At 43.2% G+C, this 13,928-nt stretch overlaps 1 pseudogene; it reads left to right on the top strand.

The window, feature by feature from the left end:
* Positions 1–13,928, top strand: part of LOC121837587 — a 39,107-nt pseudogene that overhangs the window by 11,608 nt on the left and 13,571 nt on the right.

Here is a 13,928-nt window from a genome sequence, read left to right as displayed (position 1 = left end):
GGTGCCTTCATGGTTGCACAAAGAAGACTATTCATATAATATGAAGTCACGTGTCCCCCCCCCCCCAAAAAAAAAACGAACAAAAGAACATTATTGTAGACGTAAGCCAATAAGAGATTAAAGACATCATAGTTGGTACAGACGGGATCAATTTTCATATCTAAATGAGAAATCGGCCACCACGAAGATTAATATGAAGCCAGCATATTTCGCTCTTTTTTGTTGTTTGTATTTTTGTGTTGGTAAGTCGAACATAGTAATAAGAAAATTTGTGTTATGCTTCTTGCTAGCAGAAAGTATGAATGAATATTTTTCTAAATTATTTATTACACTAAACCCTTGTACAAAAGTTACATTGTTCGTATTAAAAAAGAAGGGACAGACGTGTCAAGCCTGAGAGGGATCGAAATAATTTTGCTTTTAATTACGTTCAAGATAAAGCAAATAAAGAATACCTAAAATAATAGTCAAGCGTCGGCTTCGCCCAGCAAAATAGTCTATTAACCTTGTATGTACAGGGTTTTGTACTAGCGTAACTAGAATCGAAGAAATACAAAACTTTCCGTGTTTTTTTTTAGCTTGGGCGTTGATTTGATGGTTATGGGGTTACTTGGAAAGATGTAAAATATAATAATTAACTAACTTAAAAAGCTTACTTAACTTTTTTTCTTTCTTTATTGAAGCATAATGTAATTTAAGAATTGACGCTTTACCTCATTACAGTTTAGGCGTGTCCTAAAATTATTATTAATAAAATGAAAGATGTTTCTAAATCTCAGCAATGCTAAAATAGAGCGCAGCTCTTGAGGAGGAGGAGGGGAGCGTATGCCCCTCCTCCTCCTTCTCCTCCATCCACTCCTCTCCCCTCGTCCTCCAATTCAGTTTCCCCGCTAAACTTATAGAGGGGTAGAATGCCGTCACATGACTTGGCGTTACGTCACCTATGAGCGTCACCAGCAGGGTGTAAGATAGACAGGTGGGGAAACGGCCCATAGAAGCCTACCGCAGCGCCGTGACCGGATTGTGTACTCGTCTGCTTGCGGGTACCCCCGATTTGCGACAGATGGCGCTGCGGCGAGAGGAAAAAAAATGGAATCGGATTTGCATGGAACTCTATGGGAGAGTGCGCAAAATAAACCGAGAGCACGACATTCCTCCATTAAAAATCCACGAGAAACCATCTCCGTCAGTTTAGCCGGTCGCTACCGGTCGCCCACCTGGAGTGAGAGTTCGCGGTGCTCCACATAGATGGCGCCACAGAAAAAGAGAAAACCAAGGGGGACACAATCCGGTCGCTCATTTGGCTCTTGTTTCCCCACCTGTCAATCTTACACCCTGGTCACCAGTGTCTCCGCTAGATTTTGCGGGGAAAATGACGTCAAGTGACTTCAACACCAATTCAATTCCCCGCTAAATTTAGCGGGGAATCGAACTGATGTTGAGGTCACGTGACGTCAATTTCCCACTAAATCTCGTGTGACGTCAATTTTCCCACTAAATCTCGTGACGTCAATTTTTTTCGCTAAATTTAGCGCGGTTACGCTGACGCCGACGCCGCGAAACACGGAAACGGGCGCCTAAGAGCTGCCCTCAAATTTACGGTGAGGCTACGGGGACAGCAGTGTCGCCCTTGTATACGGCTTTAAACCGAAACTTGGTCAACAAAGCCAGCAGAGCCCACTCGTGGCGTCAATCTCGCTGCTCTTCGCTAGCCTGACACTGCTCACGTCATGTGAAGCGCAGACACGCGAGATGCGGAGCCGGCGCAGAATGAAAGGATCGAAATTACGGATTAGCTTAACCGGCTCAGATTCGGTTTCAAGGCGTTCAAAAGCATGACATGTCTAGCCCCGCAGCGCCTATTACGAATCTAAACCAAAATTTCAGGCCGCGGAAAAACTAATGATGTGGAGAGTTCGTTCTCCTACTACTTTTGACCCTGAAGGTGAAAATTTAAAATGTTAATTATCCCTTTTAGTTACTTCACTAAGTCTCCAACGCAAGCTTCTTTTTTTTCAAATTCTGGTTTTTCCAAACAAAGACCCCTTCCCCCCCCCCCCTTCCCCCCCAACCTATACAAATAAAACACACGCCTATGGCTTACGTCTTCATATTGACATATATTATGCACTATTCTGGCACAATTGTGGAGTAATCTATTCAATATTATTTAGATCTAAATAAGATGCACCTGGAAGGGGATTTCGATTTTGAGATTCAGTACAAGCCAATCAAGTGACCATTCCAACCTGAAAAAAAATGTTACCTACCGATGTTTCCTGAAAAAATGTCGCGAATGTTGTATACAAAAAACAAAAAAACAAAAAAAAAACTCTGCTTACTAAAAAAAACGAAGTTCCCACATTATCGAAAAGTTCTTTTTTTATTATTTACTACGACCATATTATAAAAGCTTGATCTAAACTGTCACACATGAAACTTTGACATTCTATGTCAAGCATGAAAATAACTTATCGCTTTGTAAGTCCCCGAATTGCATGTGTTTTTTTAGCTTTTATTCATACCATATTGTTAAGGTGATTATTGTATACTATATTTTACACTGAACAAGAGGTTGAGAGATGGCGGTTCTGCGAAGCCCCAGAAGCGGTGCTGCCTCTTCTTCTTCCCTCGACTTGCCGAGCTCAAACTTCAAACTTCCTCCTCCTCTTCGTAGCACTACTCGCCCGCCGGAGGAAACGGCGTCTCGCCGTTTTCAGGAGTTTTTTATGGCTTGATTCGCAGGACATGAACCGCCTGGGTTTGATGAGGGTGCTGATTTCGGTGAGGGCCAGAACGCTCGACAATATAATAGACGTCGGACGTTTGGCGGATAATTCTGTACTGACTACAATATTGTGGGAGAAGCTTTTCAGCAAAGCCTACGCAACGCTGAGGTGTCCAGTGAAACTCTAATTCATTAGGGGAATAAAAGGCGAGGTTGTGTCTGTGATCGTAGCGGGCACACTGACGGTCCAGTGAGTCTAGAGTGCGAAGGCGTGCCAGTTGGCGTGCCTCCACGACACGACATGTGGCATCGATCGTATGGCCCGTTAGGTGTGGAGTTGTGTTGCAGTGGAAGCAGGGAATCTAGCATGAGCGATGGCTCACGGCCGATTATAAGGTAGAAGGCCGAATAATCCGTGGTTTCGTGTCGAGAGGAGTTGTAGGCAAAAGTGACATATGGGAGGATTGTATCCCAATTGCGGTGGTCGGAAGATATATACATAGAAAGCCTCTGGGAGATGGTCCTGTTGAGCCTCTCAACCATCCCATTAGTCTTGGGATGATAGGCCGCTGTTTAATTGTGCACGATGAAGCAGTATTGTAGAATTTCAGACACGAGTTTTGATATGAAGGGTCGGCCTCGGTCAGAAAGAATTTCTCGTGGTGCGTCATGCTTCAGAATTAATTCTTAAAGGAGGAAGGAGGAAGGTGAATACTTTCCCCCTACTTTTACGCCTCACCGATCCTGGACACCCAAACCCGCCGCCGCCTTCCCCAGCAGGGCGAAAGGCCCGATACCGGTACACCGCCCGAAGGTACGCCAACGGTAGCCCGCACCTCCACCAATAATATTACGGTGATTATGGTATACTATATTTTACAATGAACGATACATGCAAAGATAAAGGTTCTGCAAAGCCCCCAGAAGTGCTGCTGTTTCTTTTTCCTTGTCGACCAGCCGAGCTCAAACTTCCTTCTCCTATTCGTATCAATATGAACAGAAATAATATTGTAAATATATTGAACTTTGCAAGCATCGGTACAAACCCTGGAATATTTCTGGCTTCCTTCAGGCAAGTCGCTGAGTCATATATTATAGTCCAAAGAAGCCCTAGTTCCCCAATAAATGTATTAGTTTTCAGTTTATTAAAAATGTTCAGGTGAAAGTAAGAGGTAAAACATACACAATCATCAGCCAATTTGATCATTAAAAATTCTAGAATGGACTAAAGACTGCATACGTGCAAGAATGCGAAAGCATTCGTTACGCGCAGAGCAATTCCTACATGCAGTGCGCCAGGTCTTCCTTTTTCACACTGAACTCCGCGGTGACGTCACGCTCCCCCACTGCGCAGGCGCGGCCCCCGTCGGTTTCACGGCTTCCGTGACAAAGCATCTGCGTTGCTATATTTTCCTTTGTGCTTTATTTTTTTTCTGAGGCGCATCTGCTTTGATCTTGAACAACCCCGGCGGCTTGCGTGACGAACCATCTGATATGACGCGTCGCAGCCATTGTGGGAGTTTATTTGTTGTTTCGCTGCTATAGACTACAAACTTCGCTCTAAGGGACAAGGTAATTTAGGTACCGTCCTTCGTGGCTTCAAAAGCTGATAACGCCGGTTCGCTTCATAAAACAGTTAATGCTTTCGAATTAATATATATTTACCCAGAATGTGCGTAGAAAAGTATTTGTCACCTCGTTGTGACTCGCGATCTGGGCTTCGTGGTCAGTCAAAGTAAGACATTTTAAGTTGCACGACCAGAATCCTGAGAATGGAAAAGGGAGCCTTTTTTTTTTTTTGTTCAGTATATTGATCCAGCTTGCCTCCGTCCTTTCGCTGCTTTTATCTACCGACGTTCCCATCTGTGGCTTGGTTCGTGGCGTCTCATAATTTATGGCTGCTCCTATTACACTACATGTATTGAGTTTCGTAGGCGGCAGCTTATTACTGCGATCGCGCATGTCTTAACACTTTATGTATTCTACGTATTTTGTTGCAGAAAGGAATCCTAAGCGATACGCTGAGAATCGCACCCCTGGATATCGATGCTCGATCTGATGACAGTCCTATTCCCCACGAAATATTTCAAGTAGAAGAGCGTGCTGGTATTAAAAGTAATTGCAAAGGTAATCACTTTTTCTAAATATTTTAAATAAAGTGTTGGTAGATTAGTCGAATCAGTCGAGGACTTTATATTGAAACTGCGTATGTCATTACACTGCGTAAAATTCCGTTGTAAATTCTGTCAAAATAACAAATGTCAACCGAAAATATTTTTAAAAGAAACGGGTTATTTCCCTGTGCTACGGAAAGTGCAAACGAATTGAGTTTGTGGGAGTGAAATTCGATGATTCCTCAATATTGTCTCAAAAATTAAAAAAAAAATAAAACGAACGATAACAGTCAACTCTCCGAGATTATCGGGGTGGAATCCTGGTCAGGATGGTGCTCGCTCGATGACAGCCCCCGGAAAGTTGATGAAAAAAAAAATAAAAAAAAAGTTGTTCGATCCCGCCGAATACATTAAGACGTTGGTTGGCTTCACAGCGGCAAGTGTGCCCACGTTTATTACGAAACAAAATAACATAAACTAAAGAGTGAGTTAAAATCCCGACATCAAACCCCCCATTTTGATTTCGTCTCCCAAAATCGAATTTAATCCAATTCCAGAGGATCCTCTCAGCACTCTACTGGTAGCCTCATAGAGGCCTGCTTTTTTTTTTTTTTTTTTTTTTTATTTGTTTCGCGGGTTTGCCGCGTAGGGGGCAGAGATAAAGGCGTGATGCCTTTATCTCTGCCCCCTACTGTCAGGGACCGACCAATCCCTTCAAATTCCACCACTCCCACGTGGTACACTGTTACCCAATGGTCGGCGAGCTGTCAGCCTGACGCTCCAACCGCCAAAAGCGGATTTTTTTTTTTTCTTAGAGTCATTGCCTGCATTTTTCCCGGTCTGGTTTGCGCCAACAGCTTAATTATTACATCGGGCAAAAGGCGACAATTTGATAATAAGCGGAGGAACGCTCTATACACAGGCACACTCGGTTAAAAGCCACAACCAGTTCCAAGCACGGGCTCTCCAAGGGATCTGTCCGTGCAGCCTCCTGAAACCCGAGACATCTCTTAACGACCGCGCGGGAAGCGCTCCCACCTCGCGGCCGCTATGCACCGCAAATGCCCCCTCCAAAACGCCGACACCAACATAGAAAGATAAAAAAAAGAAAAATCCCAACGCAACTCTAAAAAACTGAACTTTTCTAAAACAAAATACCTTACTTAATTAACAGGATTTCTACATACTTAACAATAACCTTGCAGTGTATCATTGAAACTTGGCTTTCAGTTTTGGTCATCCTTGGTTATGTTCCCTGCGGAAGATTGCACGAGGATAGTAACAACTTTGTAATTTGATCTATATTAAAAATAAATGGTATCATTAAGTTAAAAACATTTTTCCCAAGATTTTTTTTTTATTTTACGATTAGCATTATACTGAAAGGTACGTGTTATGGTATTTCAACGTTTCTCCTTACAGTTGGTCCAGAAATGAAAGGCAGCGAAACTTTTTTTTGCGGAACTGAAAATTGTGGTTGACGATTATCACCAGAGTGCCTTCAAAACTCCTCAAGAATTAGTCCAATATTTTGCACTCCGCATGAAGCTGGTAATATTGTTTTTCATTATAGAAATAACAAAAAACCATCAGGCGAATTGGTGAACTTTCAACATCTTGAAAACCCGAGACCTGCACGTGTGTGTGTGCGTTGTCCTTTTTTTTTAAGCTTCGTATTTTTTAAATGTGTTTTTCTTTATAGATTTCCCAATGCATGGGGTTTTCCAGTTTGTTACAAACAAAGATCAAATAATTGACGAGAACGGAAACAAAAAAACTTTTTTATTCAAATATTTTTGTGCATCTGTTAAGTTTGGTGTATTATCGTAGACATAGTGTTTTATGTTTTGGACCCACAAGTACAAAAACAAGCGACACACCCTTAGAAAGAAAGGATATATATACTCCAAAATAAAGGAAGAAACGATATTGCTCCCTTTGTTCCTGTAGAGGCAAAGCAACATTCGACCCTGCAAAGTTCCACCCTGGTCTGCATCTCAACATGGCGGCCCGGATCGAGTGAATCGAGTCCAATAAGGCTTAGCAACGACCCCAAGATTGTCGGTTTTGACACGGAACGCTGCCGCGAATTACCCGGAAATATTTAGCATAGTTTTTGGACAGGAAATTGCGTCGCGCTAAAGGCGGCCCTTCAACACCTGCTAAACAATATCGCAAAAAAATGAAAAGCAGTCAGCCAATTTGAATTTATTTGATGCCTTCTGAGCGAGAGGAGCAGCAAATTAAAAACATAAGACAAGTCTTTCACACGCTGTATTTCTTGCCAAAGCCGGCTTCATACGCAGGCAAGGAAACTTAGGGTTTCAAACGCAGCCTCTCATTCGCGTTTTGAAAACTGTGATGACAAACCGAGTCATTGGAAGCCCGGCCACTTGTTGCACTTCATGTCTTACCTTTGCTACTCCTTGTGTCAGAATTCCCTCGTTACCACCGCACATGATGTATCAGTATGAAAGCATTTGCGAAACCAAAGGTTGCTTTCGAAAGAGCAAATTCAATGCAGCCTTCCTTGCTCATAGCGCGGTTCAGTAGATATCGCGAAGCGTGAAGGGCTCCCCACTATAAATGATAGATTCAAGCCGAGTAAATGAGTAATTACAAATATATAGGCTAGGTGGCGCTAGCTGCCGCCAGGTACCGCTCAAATAATAGGTCGCATATATATATATATATATATATATATATATATATATATATATATATATATATATATATATATATATATATATATATATATATATATATATATATATACTCGAAGGAAAATTCCATCAATGTAACCCTGTTTGGCAGTCAATGTTTTCTAGTGGACCGCTGACTGTGCCTGACTGTACGTCAAGCATGTCTGATTGGCCAACAAGTTACTCTGACCGACAGTCAAACTCCAGTCAGACTCTGCTTGTCGGCTTTCTGATGGTTTCCTGGTGGCAGTCGGCCGCCGCGAAATTCCATCAGGATGTCTTGGTGGTTGATTCTGACTGTACATCGATTGTCTCTGACTGTACGTCAAAAAGCTTTGACGTGCAGTCAGACGTACGGTCAAAGGACGTAAAGTTCGTTCGGACACCACTATTTCGTCAAATCTATGAATACGAAAAGTAATCTATGCACGAGAAAATGATTTCGGGACGTGAGCCCATAAAATTGCTGACGTTAGATATTTGACACGCAACCGACCGACAACCTTGATCAGAAGCCCGCCGAAGCGCCGAAAACGACACTGCTTCGCCCATAGAGGCTTCGCCGCTTCGCCGAGCTTTCATGAACGATCGCTCTCGACTCGTTTTGTTTGCCCGCTTGCTCCAACCTGTCGATCCTGCCAGGGTTCTACAATGCCTTATGTTTTAGTAGAATTTCTACCCGACAAGACCCAGCCTGTTGTGAGTTCCGACGATGTAAGGGACTTTAGCGGTGTAGTTGAAGACGACAAGGTGTACCAGGTCTACTGGGCCGGTGACGCGCGAACAAAAGGATCGTTCTACGACGCGAAAGTACTCTACATGGCAGGTGAGTAGAACTGAAGTACGGCGAGTGATCTACGAGTGCTTTGCAAAACATGCTGACGGCTTAACTGCATTTGCAGCCGAAGCATCTCGTATAAAACGGTTAGTGAAATCGAGTTTCAAAAACGGTTCCATAGCATAGCGGTTACGGTGTGCAATTTGTACGCAAGTGGTCGCGGGTTCGAATCCGCGGATTCCTGCTTTTTTTTTTCTTTTTTTTTTTCTCGAACATTTTGTTTTATTGAGGCATTTGGCGATATTTATGAGTGCCTATAGCTTTACTCTTATATAAATGCTGCCCTTGTTGATGAAAATCCCTTGGCAGTGGCAGTCAGACGTCATCTGATGGACCATCAGATGACGTCTGATGGTCCATCACGTTCCACCAAGGCTGCTGACTGGCAGTCAGTGTCCCAAATTACGTACCTTGATGGAATTTTCAATAGGGTATATATATATATATATATATATATATATTATCGTGCGCAACTATATATTGCCCTTGAGGCAAATTCACCACACACAGACACATGTGCACTTCGCGTACAACTACATGCGATAGCATCAACGGAACCGGTCATACATAGCAAGAGCAGACACATACACAGTACATACAAACATCAATATGATCGCGGACGATATCCTCATCATTGAATCCGCACATTACGCTTCCGCCTTTAATACTGGTCGTTTTGAAGGTTCAGGTCTATTCGACAATTACACGAACAAAGATGTTTCTAGTACGAATATATTTGCTTAGCAATGTCATTCCTCAAAAGGTACCTGAACGGCCTATGGAATTGATATCCTAGGAAGAAGTAAACGTCCATTCAGTCGTGTTTCATTTCAATTGACCTTTTTAAGAAACGGAAAGCGCAAATTCTGTATAGACAGAATATTATTGACCTTTTCTCTAAATATTGCTTTAAAATATTTTTGTAGGTAAACATTCTTTACGAAGACACTTCAAATCCAAGAGTTCAGTTTCTACTCACTACCGTTGAAGTAGCGGTACGTCCTCTTCGCTGTAACATATATCAGTCATTTCAATATAGAAACGACTGACTAAAATTCACTCAACATTTGTTTTCTAGGCGAGGGATTTTGCAGAGGTGTTTACTGCCCCTGACGTGGACTGCCCAGGCCGGTCAATGAAAAGATACATGGATCCAGTCGTGATGATTAATAAAACTGCAAACGTTTATGGGAAGAGTGATGAGGATGTTACTGTTTTTGTTACATCGTAAGTAACTCCCAGTCCCTATTACACGAAAATTCACATCTCTAGACAAAATCCTGAAATACAAACTGTGCGAGCTAATTACGTTTCTACCTACCGGTGAAATTAGCCGCCTGTGCTAGCGTTTGATATGGGGTCATAACAAAACGTGAAGCGTCTTGCTGTTGTTGTTTGTTTCCCCAAACGTAATCATGTTTGTGTTTGTCCGTCCCTTAGTGTCCCAGACTCAGTTTTTTTTTTATGTTTAACCACCCCCAGCTCGTTTGTGCCCATACCTTTTGTTCACTAATCATGTGTCTGGCGCAGAAGAGCCATTATTTAAAGGGGTCAATGTCATACTTTTTGTATTATCCGAACCGATTGAAAACGATGCCTCGACATTACCATCAAAATGCTGAACTTGGGAACTCAGTATTTGTGAAGTAAAATATAAATTTTCCAAAGTCGAATTTGAAGTTCCCGCACGATCCGCGCCACTGCAGTGACGTCAAAGATTCAGTCGTCCTGCAACTCGAGTCTCTCTCACGCCTCCGAACCATCCCGATACGAAGTGTCGTGTTCGCCTGCGTCCCGCGATCAAACGCTCTTCTCCGTGCATGGCGCCTATTGCAGTGAGCGAACGACGCTTCACTTTTGAGTTTAAAGTTCTTTTGGTGCCCTTTCGGCGATCTGAAACTTTTTGAAATGGTGCGAGGTCGAAGATGACGCGCAGTGGACGTCTGTGAGCGACTTGAGCGGCCACGTCGCACCGGTTTTGCCTGACACGCTGCCCCGCGGAGTCACAACAGGAACTACGGTACACTCACACCAAACCCAATTGTTTTGACCGTTTGAGGTTTTTTTGTTGTTGTTGTTGTTTTCTTTTGTTTTTCGAAGTTTGAGAGGCCGTCGGGCTCCTAAAAAAGAGAACTTCGTCCGATTCCCCGACCCACCGACCATCCTCAGTGCTACATGTGCCGAGCGCCTCCAACGCAGCCATGCTTTCTAGGGAGGATAAAAAGCCAGGAGGCGACTTCAATCTAAACTTCAATTTTCAATGTTTCGAAAAAAAAAAGCCATAGTATAGTGCGTTCGCAAATGCTTAAAAAAAAGCATGTTTTAAGAATGCCGTTATTAATCCTTATAGAGGTGTCGCTCACAAATCTTACAAATATAATCATTTTGACGCCACAAATAAAAAGAAGCATGAAACTAAAAAGAAGAATTCCCCACCAAAAACATTTTTTTTCGCTCTCTGTTTTTTTTTTTTTTTTTTTTTCTACAACAACAGTTTGCATCTTATTAGACAACAACAAGAAATACGACCTTTGGAGTGTGAGTGCCCCGATGCAAGTTGTAGTATTTTTTTTGGCGCCTTTCGGATCAGTTTTTTACCTCCTTGCTTATTTTTATTTGTGACGTCAAAATTACGATATTCGGAAGCTTAGTAAGGGGCATCTCTATATTAATTAATCACGGCATCCGTAAAACATGTTCTTCCAAACCGCTATGAAATTCTCGTCCGGCGCGTTACTCGGTTTCATACAAAACGCATAGGAAGACTATGGTGTGCGCTGGCGCCTTTACCGCCAATTGAATCAGCCTGCTCCGATATGACACCTTAGCGGCTCCGACGTCGCGCCTCAGCTGTCGCTTTGTTTCACCTTACGGATTCTGTAAGTTTTGACAATTTCTTTAATGCAAAAGCATTCACTGTCCCATCGAGCGGCGCCGGCGTTGTTCATAACCACCCGACAAGCGACAGAGGAATTCCTACCGCGGAACGGCTCTTAAAATGGCTGCGACGCGGTCGGCGCGCCGGATGGTTCCAAGGAACGCCACCCCACAGAGCGGCGCTGCTCCCCCGCGCCGCCGCAGCAGCGCACACCCGCCACCCCCCCAGAAAAGAGCCCGGCCGGCCGGCGTCCGCAGAGGTTGCACCGCTGGCCTCTGCAGAGGACAGCGGGGCGCGCAGCTTGTAGGAATACGCTGCGTATATGAATGCTTTCGCATTCCTACATGTAAGCAGTCTTAGGTGTCCTCCTGTCATTTTTTATTTCACCGAGCACTCCTACTGTCGGTGTTCACTCAGAAATCGTTTGCGGACCAAGTGGCCAGTACTGACAAAAGTTGATCAGCGGCTAAGATCCCGTTCATTCACAGAATAGCCTCGATGATAACTCAGCTTTCTTCCGTTATATAGAACTGGTGGTCTACAGAGTCACGGGTTCGGCTGGGGTTTCTTTTTTTTTTTTTTTTTGTCCTGCGCGACTGTACACAACGCTTTGTGCCCTTTGTGTATGTTAATTGTATATTTTTGCATTCAGGGTGGATCTTGCCGACAAGTTTGATGGAACTGTTTACAATCATGTAATGGGTGAGTGGTGTTCCTTTCCTGTATTCTGACGTGTCGCATTTTATTCCATGTCACAATTTTTTAGGACTCCCGGCTCACCCGCATATTTGCATGTTATATAACCAGGTTCATACTGGTATTCAACAAAAGTTGTGATTTCATGGAGGGATGTCACTGTGGAAATAATTCATTATTTTCATTTTGGGAAAGATTGGTTGGACGAACGAAAAAATAAGTAAACGGTACCTGAACGTTGAGAATAAGTAGCAAAGCATGCAAGTTGTTTGATAAAAGGGACTACTAAGAAAGTCAAATAGTTGGAAATGGTGCCAGGGCAGAAAGACCCTTTTCAAAAGTTGTTTGATAAAAGGGACTACTAAGAAAGTCAAATAGTTGGAAATGGTGCCAGGGCAGAAAGACCCTTTTCAAAAGACGGCGCCATTGCCTGTCCGCCATTGCTCGATCACGTACTCTGAGCATGTATTGGACACGAGGGCTGCGTCAGCGTTCGGTGAGGACTCGGATCCAATCACACACTTTCTGTCAAGGCACTGTCGACTGCCAGTGTAGTTTCTAGTTTTGTGGGTCTATTGTGATGCAGCAATTCGCCAGATAATCACCTAAAACTTGCTAATTAGCTTTCTATTCTATACGAGTGCTTAAGCACCTCAATTATGTATTTAAAATAGATAGCCCGTCGTCAAAATTTCTCATAGTTAGGTTTCACAAACAAATCATTTATGATTGGCGTATACGTCACTGTGTAATAGACCTTATCTAATATTATTGCCCCCTGTTGGCGGCCACGCGCACTATCAAGCCTCCGCGCCATATTTGAGGCTACCCCACCCTCCCTGTTCTGCCTGCATAGCGTTTTGCGCGCTAGTTCTTAGGATATTGCTTTCTTCAGACGTGGTGGTTGCTTTAGGTGGCTCAATACCAGGACCAAACGGATTTATTCGGTCGCGCACCAGTCACCGAGCTGTGTTTAGAGATTTGCGTTTGTTAACCGACGTAATGAAACCGGAGGCACGGAACAAGGAGGACACACGTAACACCGTCTCAGTCACAGCTTTCTTCGTTTTCCGTGTCTCCGGTTTTATTGTGTTGCTTAATATTCACCAGCTTACCTGTGGCCTAAGTCTTCTTTCACTTCTGTTTGTTCTTTGTCCCCCTTCTTCCCCTTCTCCACTAAGATTCCGTTGTTGTTTTTTTGTTTTTTTTTCATATATATATATGTATAATCTTGAATCTAGTATATGTTCCCTTACAAAGTGAGGGAACATTTAATACAAATATAATGAGCAAAGAAAACGTACCGCCGGGAAACATTTGTCAGCTGTTCGCCGCATATTCACTCAATTCAGTACAGCCTAAACAATACTAATTTTTTACAGGACAGGCGAAACTTGGAGGTCTCTGCAAGGACGGAAGGCGCGTTGCAATCGTGGAGGATGTACCGCCCACCTACTCTTTGATTCAAATTATAGCGCACGAACTTGCTCATACGTAAGTTCAAAATAACCAGTCTTCCTTCATAATAAAAAAATATTTAAGCCAGTGTATCATTAAAAAACCTGTCAAGTCAATGCATTAAAACAGCTATTTATTGGGTGGTCGAATTAATGGTTCGTGAAAGCTATCCTGTTGGGCACATTTGGGATTTTTTACTCTTACTAGTGAAATAACAATATGACGAACATTTTGTATACTAAATTTATATCTTTTTTAACTCACAGACTTGGAGTTTCCCATGATGGCGAAAAGCCTCTTCGGAGTATAGCTGATAAGGTAAAAAGCAGCTGCCATCGTTCGTCCGGGCACTTGATGGCACCCTCAGCACACGGAGAGAACCACGGACACTTTTCCAATTGCTCTATTGAACAGATTGAGGCCTTTGTCGGGTAAGAAACACGTGTGAACGTAAATTTGGCATGTTCGTTAGGTGCACTGGCACCAAAACATTCAGAAACGCGTATACACCCCC

Source organism: Ixodes scapularis, unplaced genomic scaffold, assembly GCF_016920785.2.
Source record: "Ixodes scapularis isolate PalLabHiFi unplaced genomic scaffold, ASM1692078v2 PGA_scaffold4__175_contigs__length_147842914, whole genome shotgun sequence".
NCBI lineage: Eukaryota > Metazoa > Arthropoda > Arachnida > Ixodida > Ixodidae > Ixodes > Ixodes scapularis.
The sequence above is the reverse complement of the archived record's forward strand: the minus strand, read 5'-3'. Positions and strand labels throughout refer to the sequence as shown.